This window comes from Heloderma suspectum, chromosome 3 (assembly GCF_057233095.1).
Source record: "Heloderma suspectum isolate Gila_16-S chromosome 3, 16-S_ref, whole genome shotgun sequence".
In the NCBI taxonomy this organism is placed as follows: Eukaryota; Metazoa; Chordata; class Lepidosauria; order Squamata; family Helodermatidae; genus Heloderma; species Heloderma suspectum.
The window spans coordinates 222490641-222503994 of NC_139460.1; the positions used below are offsets into that span (position 1 = coordinate 222490641).

At 46.3% G+C, this 13354-nt stretch overlaps 1 protein-coding gene across 2 annotated transcripts in view; it reads left to right on the plus strand.

The window, feature by feature from the left end:
- Nucleotides 1–201: 201 nt before the first annotated feature.
- The window catches only part of LOC146350790 (lipase member K-like), a 60142-nt gene continuing 46989 nt past the window's right edge, over nucleotides 202–13354 (plus strand). Inside the window, exon 1 of one of the 2 annotated variants that reach the window (XM_084845754.1) lies at nucleotides 202–269. The gene's annotated coding sequence lies outside the window, so the exon portion shown is untranslated. Of the gene's footprint in view, nucleotides 270–2882; nucleotides 2981–13354 lie in introns of those variants that run through there. The other variant, XM_084845752.1, reaches the window with a different exon arrangement.

Below are 13354 nucleotides of genomic sequence, written 5' to 3' on the forward strand. Positions count from 1 at the left end.
TCCGCTACTATAAATAAAAACTGCAGAGGTCATAGTTCTGCATGAAGTTACTCACACTCATGTTCATTGACTTCCGGAGTCTTGAGTGCAGTTAATGTCAGGAGCACCCTAGCTGCCTCTTGCAGTCCCCTCCAATAGGCAACTCAGGACTCAGATGACGAGGATTCTTTCTGAGATTTTATTCCTTTATGACTCTTTTATATACTAATCACTAGCGACTAAGCAAGGAACAGCACTGGGGAAAGAGAGCAGAGTAGCCTAAGCTCCAGGTAAGGCAGTTGATCCCCATTTGAAGGGGAACCACGGGAGGACTCTGAACTTATGGGCTATGGAGACATCCTCCCTCTTTCCCTTGGGTCCTTGGGATGCGACCGTTGTCTGAGCGCCAAACGAGCAGAGCGCCTCCTTTCGGCGCCCTCCATCTGTCGTTGCTCCCTGCGTCTGCACCGAGCGTCCAGCAAGCCCCCTTCCAGCACTCTCTCACTGCCAGGGTCACTCTTTCTCCCAGGAATACTGGCAGGAGGAATCTCTGCCAGCTGCTGTGCTTGTGAGAGATGAGCGAGCTCCTGTCCCACGGATTGCTGTTCCTCCTCAGAGTCAGAACTGCTCTGGGGCTCTATGGGCTCAGTTTCCACCCTGACAGTTAACAGGGTGAAATCCAACATCACACAAGTGGACTTCTACTTGTACAGTGGAACTTTCTCCTCCCCCTTGCAGCTTCCCATGCCCCCACAAAATCTGCCATGAGGGTCTCCCAGCCGTCCAGCAGAGGGCATAAGGGAGGCTGCAGGGGGGAAAGGGAATCACTCCCATCGCATTCTGCTTGCAGAAACTGTTCCATCAGTGGGAGGGGTTAATTGGATACAATCCTATGTGATGGATTGTAACCAGCTAGACTGCCTGGCTGCCAGGTACCTACCAATAAGTAATTCCTATGCCGTTCTTTGCACATGTGAACGGCACATGTGTAAATATCAAGATAGGTATAAGGACCAGAACAAGGATGGGCGATCTCACAAAGGGTTATCCCTTCTTTCTTCTAGTAAAAAAATTGCTGGAGCCCACAAGGCTCTTTGATACCTTTCTGTTAGCCAGTTTCACATGGATCCATCTTCTAGAGATTGCAGATATTCACACAGTTGGAGCATTGGTCATCTCCATCTACACTAAGGTGGTTGGTTATTTAATTGATCTCTCCTGTGGCTGGCCAAACAAAGGTTTGCACTGATGAATCCATTAACAAGTGTTCATTGTGAATCTTAAAAAGCACTACCATCAAGCCTGGTTAAATTGAGGCCTTCTTCCTTGTATTCTGATCACCCATTTTGTTGTTAACTTCTTTTATGGCATTATCAAATCAGCTTTTATCGTCATCCGTAATGCTTTATTGTTTATTTAAAGAAACAAGGAATTAAAGTCAAGAAAGGTGAGTCTCAAGGAAGTGTGGGTCGTCCATATTCCTGAGCAATTCCATCTAGACCCACAAAACCAGGGGTGGGCAACCTGTGGCCCTTCAGATATTTTGCCTAGAACTCCCATCAGCACTATCCAGCATAGCCAATGGAGATGGATGATGGGAGATTCAGACCAAAACAACTGGAGAGCCATGACTCCCCCCCTCCCGCACTAGATCCAACTGGAATTTTGCTCTATAAGGCATTGGAGTACAACTCCCATTTTCCCCAGGCAACATAGCTTGGCAGTGCTGGTTGGAAATGATGGGGGTTGTAGTCCAACACATCTGTAGGGCACCAGGTTGGGGAAGGCTGCAATCAGGGACTATTGTACACTGAGCAATGCAGCCTGCTGAGCATTTAAGAGGCCAATTAATTGTTAATTGGTCACTGCAATATATCATTGAGTCACTGCAATTACATATTGAGTCACTTCAATATATTGTTGAATCACCACAATATATATTGAGTCACTGCGACATATCGTTCAATCACTGCAAGTCTTCTTGAATGCTACTGGTAAAAACAATCCCCTTCCCTGTGAACAGAATAACGGGATGTTCTACACAAAGGATCATTTACCGGTTAACATTTAAGGATTTTACAAATGTGTAAAAGTGTGCTTTTATTTACATCAAAATGGTCAAGAGCAATATATTTACTATACGATGCATTGAACAGTAGAACAATTTATCAGAAGTTTTCTAAAGCTAGAAGTCATATTTGGTGGCACGGTGTGGATGGATCCACCTCAGAGCAGATTGCTGTAAGCTGCCTTCGGAGGGCTTCTGCCCTGAAAGGTGGCCAAAAATATATTTTTTAAAATAAATAAATACATAATACATACATATATATACATTTTGACAGAAGAGGTGCCCCCTCAGTAATGTTCACTGAATGTGCTTGTCCACTGACTGAGGACAAGAGTGGCCATTTCCAGGTTTAGAGTTAACTTACATTATTTGAGGGTTGTAGAATAGCGTGATAATTTTATTCTGTTAGTTCTTTAATTAGAACTTAGCAAAATGTGTATATTTCTTTCGAAATGGAATGGAAAGAACAGAGAAATTCCAGCGTGGGCGAAAGTGGAACTGACAAGTTTTGTCCATCCAAGCAGAGAGCTTTGAGTGCTCAGCTCTTAAAGGTCTGACTGTAGAGCAATAAACGTGTGTGTGTGTGGTATGAAAGATGGTAGATTCCAGCAGGCTGTGAGCTAAGGAGGAAACGGGTTCAACGTCCAAGGCCTAAGCATAATTAACAACGTGTCCTGAACGGTTTGTGAGTGTGTGATAAGAGACAGCAGAAAGAGCAAAGCCTGGGAAAGCTGACACAGCATCAAAGGAGGGCACTTCTGATTGCAAAGACATTTTCTGCTGTGCCCTGTTGTACTGTTAAAATGATATAAAGGACGGAAGAAGTCAACATGTTGGAGAACCCCAGCCATCAGAGTAGTGTGCACACCTGGGTCCCCAACTTCCGGAATCAAGTCTCACTGTTTAGGATTTGGCTGCCCATTGCAGTGAGTGGTATGTATGAATGATTACAGCTTTGCGTACTTACCTGTAATTGTAACAATAAAAGAATATTAGCACAGAGGCAATTTTGTGTGGTTGTGCTGTTTATATCTACCCCTGTGTAAGGTCCCAAATGTCAGGTCTGAGCAGCCTGGCACAAGAGGACATTTTGGTAACATTAAATTGGTGGAGAACTGTGGAGAGGGGAGATAGACAGCACAATTTAACAATATATCACAGCTTCTTAAATCTAAAGCAAATGGTACCAATCCGAATAAACTAGGCATGCATAAAGAGACATAGTAAAAGATGTTAAGGCACCACTAACAAAGTGGCAGACTCTAAGCTTGGGGCCATCATGATGGGATGGTAGATTCAGGAAGGTCAGGAATCGCCACACTACTTGACCAACACTGCACGGACAATTTTTCAAAGTCTCTTCTACTCTTTGTTGAGCTAAATTGTGAATTTCCTTGATTAGACGTTCTTGGCTTCTCCCCTCGATTCCAGCCACCAAGGCCAGCTCTTGTTCTTGTTTTATTAGTTTATCTGCCCTGGCATTCAGCAAAGACAGAAGGGGTCATCGTTCTCCATGTGTGCTTTAGGGAGCAATCCTATGGCCGCTAGACAGTGGCTTGACTGCCATAGGATATCAGGTTTTCCAAGAACCGACCTCTGAGCCCTTGTTCCAAGGTTGGTTCCCAGAGAACCGACCTCCCCCCACTTCCACACTGCCTCAGAGGCAGCACAGAACAGTCCCGTCCTCCGTGCTCACAAGAAGAGTGTGGAGCGGCCAAGAAGGGGTGTGTCTGGGAGCGTTCTGGAGCAGGGAGGGCAGAAATGCCTGTACAACACATCCGATGTGTTGTACAGCAGCTTCCTCCCCTGCTCTGCCCTCCTGCAGCTAGACAGCCACAATCGGCTGTCTAGCCGAAAATGCAGGGCAGGAGAAGTGCAGAGGGAATGAACCTCCGTGCGTCTCCTGTCCTGCATTGGATAGGTGGTTTCCTCCGAGTTTGGAGGTTGCCGCCTATCTGAATAGGATTGTGCCTTTAAAACATGCAATTTTGATCTCTCTTGTCTTCTTATTTTGCAGAATGTATTTTTAACTTTCAGCATGTTTTACGGGTTTACCATTTCCGGTATACCACCTGTTTTTTGCCCAGTGATACATATACCATTTAGGGCACAATTCAATGACTGTTTAGACTTGGGATGTAATCCCAAGTGGTGTCATCCAGGACCTAGTATGAGATGTAACTGTTGTTGAACCAATCGGAAACAGTGACCAGTGCGCTATCAGATTTAATATACAGTCAGGGCCAGAAATACTGGAGCAAGGATAACTGTTTTGGCAATTGGCCTCTGTACACCACCACATTGAAGTTGAAAGGAAACACACCCAGATGGGAGCGAAGTCAGGACCTCCAGCTGTAATTCAAGGGTTTGACAAAAGTGGGGCACTAACCATTCAGGAAGTACAGCCAGTGGCATACACACGCCCCCATCGTTGGTGGCTCATAAGTAATGGAATGAATGGCTGACAAGCAGCTGCATGGCCAGGTTTGGCCTGTTTCCTGGGCACCCCATGACCAATCAAGCCAATAAAAGGCCTGGAGGTGGTTCTGAGAGTTACATTTGCATTTGGTAGCTGTTCACTGGAACCCCCAACAGGAGGTCCAAAGAGGTGTCCATGCGAGTGAGGGAGGCCATCATTAGGCTGAGGAAACAAAATAAACATATCAGAGAGATAGCAAAAACAGTGGGAGTGGCCAACACAACAGTTTGGAACATCCTGAAAAAGAAGGAATTAACTGGCAAGCTCAGCAACAGCAAAAGGCCTGGAAGACCACAGAAGACAACTAAAGTGGATGACCGCAGAATGCTGCTCATGGTGAAGAGGAACCCTTTCACAACATCTAGCCAGGTCACGAACGCTCTTGAGGAGGTAGGCATGTCATTGTCAACATCTACAGTCAAGAGCCAGCTTTATGAATGTAAATACAGAGGCTTCACAACAAGGTGCAAACCACTGGTAATGCTCAAGAACCAAAAGGTCAGATTAGCCTTTTTTAGGCAAGCACCTAAAAAAGCCTGCCCAGTTCTGGAATAAGATTCTTTGGACTGATGAAACCCAGATTAACTTGTACCAGAATGATGGGAAGAGAAAAGTATGGAGAAGGAAAGGAACAGCTCATGATCCAAAGCATACCACATCATCTGTCAAACATGGTGGAGGCAGTGTTATGGCATGGGCATGTATGGCTGCCAATGGAACTGGGTCACTGGCGTTTATTGATGACCTGACTGCTGATGAAAGCAGGATGAATTCTGAAGTGTATAGGGCTATACTTTCTGCTCAGAGTCAGCCGAATGCTGCCAAACTGATAGGACACCACTTCATATTGCAGATGGACAATGACCCAAAACATACAGCAAAAGCTACCCAAGAGTTTCTGAAGACAAAGAAACAAATGGGGTTGTTGTGGGAAAAAGAGTGAAACCAGCCCCCAGGATCTCTACATGGAAGCTGTGAATGAGTTACATCCTAAGGCGATGGACTGAAGCCATGAGATGGCGCTTTAAGATGAGATTTAAGGAATTGGGCTTTGATATGTGCCCTGTCAACTGAGGGGCTTCACTGTCATTTCTGTGGTCATTGAGAGGGCAAGCGTTATTCAGCACAATGTGAAAAAACACCCCTTGACTGGGGTCATGGGCTGTGTTCTAGTGCTTATTTTCACTCACTGCTGATGCAACGGGAAGCTAGTGCTTCCTAAAGCAACTGGAAAGGAGCTGAAATGCTCATTTCCAGAATGGAGGAGGTCAGCAGAGCTCGCAGAAGGGACCTCCACTGGCTGTCCCACCTGGAAACTAACATTTCAGCTTGTTTCCAGGGTTAATAATTGTGTTAATATGTGCTGTGTGTTAAAGGATTTCTGTCTGCGTACTGCTGGCTCACCTTAAGGGTATCACAGTATCATGTAGATTCAAGGGAAACAGCAGGAACATGGCAATACATATGGACTCAATCATAGAATCAAAAGTATAGTAAGGTTGGAAGGGGCCTACAAGGCCATCGAGTTCAACCCCCTGCTCAATGCAGGAATCCACATCAGAGCATCCCTGACAGATGGCTGTCCAGCGTCATCTTGAAGGCCTCCAGTGTGGGAGAGCCCACCACCTCCCTAGGTAATGGTTTCCATTGTTGTATTGCTCTAACAGTCAGGAAGTTTTTCCTGATGTTCAGCCGGAATCTGGCTTCCTGTAACTTGAGCCCATTATTCCGTGTCCTGCACTCTGGGATGATCAAGAAGAGATCCTGGCCTTCTTCTCTGTGACAACCTTTCAAGTACTTGAAGAGTGCTATCCTATCTCCCCTCAGTCTTCTCTTCTCAAGGCTAAACATGCCCTGTTCTTTCAACCTCTCCTCATAGGGCTTTGTTTCCAGTCCCCTGATCATCTTTGTTGCCCTCCTCTGAACCCTCTCCGGTTCGTCTGCATCGTTCTTAAAGTGTGGTGCCCAGAACTGGACACAGTACTCCAGATGAGGCCTAACCAGTGCTGAGTAGAGGGGAACTAGTACTTCCCGGGATTTGGAAGCTATGCTTCTATTAATGCAGCCCAAAAGAGCATTTGCCTTTTTTGCAGCCACATCACATTGTTGGTTCATATTCAGCTTGTGATCGACAACAGTTCCAAGATCCTTCTCGCTTGTAGTGTTGTTGAGCCACGTATCCCCCATCTTCTAAGTGTGCATTTGCTTTCTTTTTCCTAGGTGCAGAACTTGGCATTTATCCCTATTAAATGTCATTCGGCTGTTTTCTGCCCAGCACTCCAGTCTATCCAGATCACTTTGAATTTTGTTTCTGTCTTCCAGCGTATTAGCTATCCCGTCCAATTTTGTGTCATCTGCAAATTTGATCAGCATTCCCTGTACCTCCTCAAGTCATTCATAAAAATGTTGAAGAGCACTGGGCCCAGGACTGAGCCCTGTGGTACCCCACTCGTCACCTCTCCCCAGTTTGAGAAGGTCCCATTGATGAGCAGTCTTTGAGTCTCTATCTCCAGACAGGTGAATCCCAAACCACAACATGTTCTTATCTATGACCTCTTACTTTTTACCCAGTTTCCTTATAAGGAAGAGACAGTTGATAAGAGATGTTTTGATAACTTTCCAACCTTATCAATTTATATATGGCATCTAGCAAGCTTCTAATACAATAAATCTTGCTCCCCTACTTGCCCTGTTATACATTAGCATTAATCCTCCTATAAGCACCATCTCTTACCCTTTAAACTCCCCATACCGTAAATCTAAATTGCAAGGCTCAAGAAAAATCCTGACACCCCTGCTCTGTTCTCTCCATTGTACCATGCTAATCCCCACACTAGGGCTGGCCTAAGGGGTGGTCACCTGGGATGTTGAGCTGAGGGGACCACCAAGCTGAGCTCAGTGGCTGTGTTTTTTGAATGTACTGTCTACAGTGAGGTAGGGTGGCGTAAAGCAAGTGTCTGTAACTGTTGTATAGGTGGTGGGAATGACTGCAAGAATCAGCAGACCTCAAACACAACTGTTCTTTATTCAGCACACACAGAAGTGAGAACTTAGCAGACGCTCCACCCCCTGTTGCTACTCTCAGGGTGAACCTTGGTTCTTTTTCTAAAAAAAAAAAGAGAGTTGCTTAGCACAAGGGTGAAACATGCAGTTCCAAGCCTTGTGCGGCAGTCAGTTTTGGGGACTCAGCTAGGCAGTGGCTTCCGCACTGATGCCTGGGCCTGGAGAGATGTCTGACCATGCCAGCCAGCTGACTGCCATGTGGCCAAGTCATAACGCCAGTCATTCACAAGCTAGAAGGGGAAGCCCCTTGTTCTTCCCTCCCTCTACTGAAGGCTCACTAGGATGTGTGATTTCGAAACAGCTCACCTAGATGGACTGATTTCTTCATTCCCTTATTTATAGAAAACCTTTTTTAAGAGAACCACATTTTCCAAATATCCTGTGTGGGAAGGAACATCATTGGGGGCCATATAACAGTGTGCGTAACAGTTCTGTGATGAACTGCTGTGACCTATGAGCTAACGTTTGCGTCAAGGTGTTCTGGGACCCTTTAGAAATGTCACATATATCATCGTTAAAACATTCACCAATAATTCTGGATGAGAAAAACAGAACCTGCTCAGACTGCACCTAGACAATGTCTGAACTGGTTTGCAACTTTTAATAGCCGAATAGCCAATCACAGTGTCACTACTGTAGGATAAAAAGGGGAGGTCATCAGTAGCTAGTGTAGCTAGTGGCTCGGACACATAGGCATGACACGTGACAGATGAGTCAGCTTAAACAGAGCAGGCAAAGAAACAAAGAACAATAGGTCAGTTTATACTGAGAGCAGGCGAAAAGACAAAGAACAATGGGTCAGTTTATACTGAGAGCATGCGCAGAGACAAGAACTGATGGAGAAGTATTGAGCTGTTGGGGGGGGGTATAAAAAGATTGGGCGCGCCATGTTCTGGGTCCAGACTGCTCTGCACCCATTTTGCAAAACGAATAACGATCAATAAAACTTTGTTGGTTCCACTGTCGCTTGCCTGGCCTCTCATTTGACCAGAAGCAAGAACTTTTTCTAGCAATTTGGTGCCATGACTCGGATCGTGGCTTCTGGGGAGCATTCTCGTGCGTCGAGCCGAGGGGCCGTGGTGGGGGAAGTGGCCACAGGCGGTTAACTTAGACCCTCAGCATCCTGCTCCAAAACAGCGATGAAACTTCCAGAAAACAGGGAGGGAAAGGGTTGGGTCACTGAGTTCAGAGTGACACACCCACAAAGGCTGGGCTACATGCCCCATGGGGTGTTCTTCAATGGCCAAGTCAGTCACCTGATCTCAACCCAATAGAGCATGCTTTCCACTTACTGAAGGCAAGACTGAAGGCAGAAAGACCCACAAACAAGCAGCAGCTGAAGGCAGCTGCAGTAAAGGCCTGGCAAAGCATCTTGAGGGAGGAAACTCAGCATTTGGTCATGTCCATGGGTTCCAGACTTCAGGCAGTCATTGACTGCAAAGGATTGTCATCCAGGTATTAAAGGCGACCCTTAAGTTTGAAATGATGTTGGCTTGTTCCATTACTTATGAGCCACCAACGATGGGGGCGTGTGTATGCCATTGGCTGTCCTTCCTGAATGGTTAGTGCCCCACTTTTGTCAAACCCTTTGAATTACAGCTGAAAGTCCTGACTTTGCTCCCATCTGGGTGTGTTTCCTTTTAACTTCAATGTGGTGGTGTACAGAGAGCAACTGCCAAATCAGTTATCTTTGTTCCAATATTTCTGGCCCTGACTGTATATTTAAGTGGAAAATTTCCCAGGAAGTCCAACACAGTCACATTTGACTTCAAAAGAGGAAACTTCTCTAAAATGAGGGAACTGGTGAAAAGGAAGTTAAAAGGGGGAGTCAGGAGGGTTAAATCTAGGGATGTACGAAAGTTCCGCCATGGATCTCGGGGAAGCTGAATGCCAGCGCATTCAGCCCCCCAAAATCGGTGGTGGAACGGCTCGCTACCCCCCCAGGATGGGACTTACCTGGGGCGGATCTTCCTGGCAGCGGCGGCTCTGGCGGCGGCTGCTGCGGCGGCGGTTCAGCGGCGGCGGCTGTGGTGGCTGGTCTTCTGACTGGCTGCCACCACCACCATTTCCAAGTTAAAACAAAAACAAAAAAAGTGATATGTAGGGTTGGCGGAGAATTTCTCCCCGAAACTTCGGGGGGCCGAGCACCAACGTGTTCGGCCCCCCGAACAAGTTTCGGGGAGAAATTCTCCGCCCCCCCAGGACGGGACTTACCTTTGGCGAATGTCCCTCCCGGCGGTGGGTCCGGCCGGCGGTTCGGCGGGTCTTCGTCCGGGGCGGGAGCGGCAGCCGGTCTTTTGACTGGCTGCCGCCGCCGCCATTCCAATAAAAGAAAAACAACAACAAACGCCCCTGTGATAAGCTACGTGACGATTAACGCAGCCTATCATGGCTAGATTTGCAAAGTCAGCTGTGATAGGCTACGTAAATCGTCACGTAGCCTATCATGGGTGACTTTAAAAAAAAAAGCGCATACGGATAATGGTGGCCCCCATAGGGAGCCGCCATTCCCGTTCCTTATTTGGTCACTGTAGTCTACGTAAATCTTTACGCAGACTACGGCGAAAATAAGGGCAACGCTATTTGCGTTGCCCTTATTTTCGCCGTAGTCTACGTAAAGATTTACGTATACTACAGTGACCAAATAAGGAACGGGAATGGCGGCTCCCTATGGGGGCCGCCATTTGCATACGCGCTTTTTTTTTTTTTTAAGTCACCCATGATAGGCTACGTGACGATTTATGTAGCCTATCACGACTGACTTTGCAGATCTAGCCGTGATAGGCTACTTTAATCGTCACGTAGCCTATCACGGGGGCGTTTTTTTTTTTTTTTACTTTTTAGTTCGTGGCCGGGCGAGGCGAGGCGTCTCCTCCCCGGCCTGAATTTCGGCCGGGCGAGGCAGGAAGCCTCCCCCCCCGGCCTGAATTTCGGCCGGGGCGAGGTGGGAAGCCTCCCCCCCGGCCTGAACTTCGCGGGAGGAGCAGCGAAGCGCCTCCCCCCCACCGCGAAAAGCTTCGAAAAGGTAAGGGACTTTCGTGCACCCCTAGTGATACATAACCTATTACGGCTAAATTTTTAAAAAGCACCGTGATAGGCTACGTAAATGTTTACGTAGCCTATCACGGCTGATTAAAAACAAAAACAAAAAAACGCACGTACACAAATGGCGGCACCCATGGGTGCCGCCATTTGTGTTCCTTATTTTGGCACGTCTTAGTCTACATAAACATTTACGTAGACTAAGACGGCGAAAATAAGGGGAACGCAAATAGCGTAGACGCTACGCTATTTGCGTTTGCCGTATTTTCGCCGTCTTAGTCTACGTAAATGTTTACGTAGACTAAGACGTGCCAAAATAAGGAACGCAAATGGCAGCGCCCATGGATGCCGCCATTTGCGTACGCGCGTTTTTTTTTTTAATCAGCCATGATAGGCTACGTAAACATTTACGTAGCCTATCACGGCTGACTGCAGGGACGCAAATGGCGGCGGCTACGGCCGCCGCCATTTGCGTCCCTGCTAGCCAGCGGCTGAATGTCCAGCGGCTGTCGGAGCCGGCCGGCAGCTCCTCAAAATTGCTGCGGAGCACAGCCGGCCGGCCAGGATTCCGGGGGGGGGGGAGGAATGGAGCGCCTCCCCCCCCAGCGAGGATTCCGGGGGGAGGGACAGAACGCCTCCCCCCACACCGTCAGCATAATCCCCAAAAGGTAAGTGATTTTCGTACATCCCTAGTTAAATCCCTTCAAAATGCTTGGCGATTACTCAAAACGACAGTAATAGAAGCCCATCTAAAATGTATACCACAGGTTAGAAAAGGTAGCACCAAGACCAAGAGGTCACCAGCATGGTTAACAAGCAGTATTAAGGGAGCTATTAGAGAAAAGAGAGCTTCCTTCAGAAAATGGAAGCCTTGCCCAAGTGAGGAAAACAAAAGGAAGCACAAGCTTGCGCAAAGGTGATGCTAGCAGACAATAGGAGATGCAAAAAAATATTTTGAAGAGCATATATCAAGGCCAACAATAAAGAATTCTTTAAATATATCAGAAACAGAAAACCAGCTAGGGAGGCAGTTGGACCACTGGATGACAATGGAGTTAAGGGAGTACTGAAGGAGGGCAAGGAGATTGCAGAGAAGCTGAATTAATTATTTTCATCCGTCTTCACTGCAGAAGATATAGGACTGATAGCTGTGCCTGAACTGGTGTTTTCAGGAAGGGAGTCTGAGGAACTGAGGCAAATAGTGGTGACAAAAGATGAAGTTCTCAACCTTAATGATAAATTGAAAGCAAATAAATCACCAGGCCCAGATGGTATCCATCCTAGAGTCCTCAAAGAACTCAAATATGAAATTGCTGATCTTCTAATCAAAATATGCAACATGTCCCTAATTTCAGCCTCTATAGCAGAGGACTGGAAGATGGCCAATGTAACACCAATTTTCAAAAAGGGATCCAAGTGGGATCTGAGAAATTACAGGCCAGTTAGCTTAACGTGTGTTCCAGGTAAGCTGGTTGAAAGCATTATTAAAGATAAATTTAGTAAGCATATAGAAGGACAAGCCCTGCTGAAAAAGAATTAACATGGCTTCCCCAAAGGTAAGTCCTGTCTCACTAACCTTTTAAAGTTCTTTGAGAGTGTCAATAAACATGTAGACAGGGGTGATCTGGTAGATGTTGTTTACTTGGAATTCCAAAAGGCTTTTGACAAAGTCCCTCACCAAAGACTCCTGAACAAATGTAGCAGTCATGGGATAAGAGGACTGGTCCTCTATGGATCAGTAGTAACTGGTTAAAGAACAGAAAGCAGAGAGTAGGAATAAATGGTAAATTCTCCCAATGAAGGGAAGCAAATAGTGGGGTCCCACAGGGATCTGTATTAGGACCAATGCTTTTCAGCCTGTTCATAAATGATCTGGAATTAGGAGTGAGCAGTGAAGTGGCCAAGTTTGCGGATGACACCAAATTATTTAGGGTGGTTAAAACAAAAAGGGATTGTGAAGAGCTCCAAAAGGATTTCTCCAAACTGGGAGAATAGGCATCTAAATGGCAAATGTGGTTCAATGTGGGCAAGTGTAAAGTGATGCACGTTGGGGCAAAAAAATCCCAATTTCAAGTATAGCCTGATGGGATCTGAGCTAGCAGTGAATGACCAGGAAAGAGATCTCGGGGTTGTAGTGGACAGCTTGATGAAGATGTCAACCCAGTGGGTGAATGCTATAAAAAAGGCAAGCTCCATGTTAGGCATAATTAGGAAAGGAACTGAGAATAATACTGTCAATATCATACTGCTCTTATTCAAATCTCTGGTGCGACCACACTGGGAATACTGTGTACAGTTCTGGTCACCACACCTAAAAAAAGATATTGTAGAGCTGGAAAAAGTGCAGAAAAGGGAAATTAAAATGATCAAGCGGCTGGAGCAACTCTCCTATGAGGGAAGGTTACAACAGCTGGGATTGTTTAGCTTGGAAAAAAGGAGGGTAAGGGGGGACATGATAGAGGTGTTCAAAATTATGCCCCGTGTGGAGCATGTGGAAAGGGAGACATTTTTCTCCCTCTCTCAAAATACTAGAACCCAGGGTCATCCCATGAAGCTGATTGGTGGGAGATTCAGGACAGATAAAACGAAATACTTCTTCACACAGCATGTAGTTAAATTATGGAATTTGCTACCACAGGATGTAGTGATGGCCACCAATTTGAATGGCTTTAAAAAGGGGTTAGACAAATTTCTGGAGGAAAAGGTTATCATTGGCTGCTAGT